This window comes from Stegodyphus dumicola, chromosome 1, assembly GCF_044657685.1.
Source record: "Stegodyphus dumicola isolate Sdum_Otavi_A_Nest chromosome 1, ASM4465768v1".
NCBI classification, from domain to species: domain Eukaryota; kingdom Metazoa; phylum Arthropoda; class Arachnida; order Araneae; family Eresidae; genus Stegodyphus; species Stegodyphus dumicola.
The window spans coordinates 226,427,164-226,427,792 of NC_140768.1; the positions used below are offsets into that span (position 1 = coordinate 226,427,164).

Genomic DNA, 629 nt, shown 5'->3' on the forward strand with positions numbered 1-629 from the left:
GTACATAAATTAAATTTAGAAAATGTATTTGAAAATCACTTTTACCCTAATCTGCCCATGGTAGCATATTTGCTACCTTAAATTTCTTTTTTTTTTTTTTGCCATGTTTGTTTTATTTAACCTAAAATAAATCTTAACTAACAAATATTTTTTGTTCAGAAATTTCTTGTAGTAGGCATTAGAGGGTTCTTTTTTGGCATGAGAAATTTATGTAAAAATAAACAAAATGATCAGAGTTAAAAAGCTCAAAAGATATTCAACATGAAATTTCTGTAGCATTGAACTCATCATATCAAAAAAAAAAAAAATTGCATATACCAGACACATTTATAAAGCCTCAGATATCTAAATGGCAGTAGGAATTTTCATCATAATTAATCAAGAGTAGCAAATTAGACATCATAGGCTTTAAATGTGCAAAAACAGTAAAGTATTATATAAACTAGAAATTAAATATAATTTACAAACATTTTTCTGTATAATGTTTAAATGAAAACACTTGATAATTATTTAATCAGAAGTGACATTTTACACTAAATTGTAACATACAAATGATCACAATAAATTGAATTCATTAGAAGCAGTACACTCAAACCAGTTTTTAGGCGGTATATGAAAATTTCACACAA

General features: G+C 25.1%; 1 non-coding gene across 1 annotated transcript; it reads right to left on the bottom strand.

The window, feature by feature from the left end:
• Window positions 1-225: 225 nt before the first annotated feature.
• Window positions 226-296, bottom strand: LOC118183223 (small nucleolar RNA SNORD36). Its single transcript, XR_004757202.1, has one exon. It is a non-coding gene; the product is annotated as a small nucleolar RNA SNORD36 (small nucleolar RNA).
• Window positions 297-629: the final 333 nt, after the last annotated feature.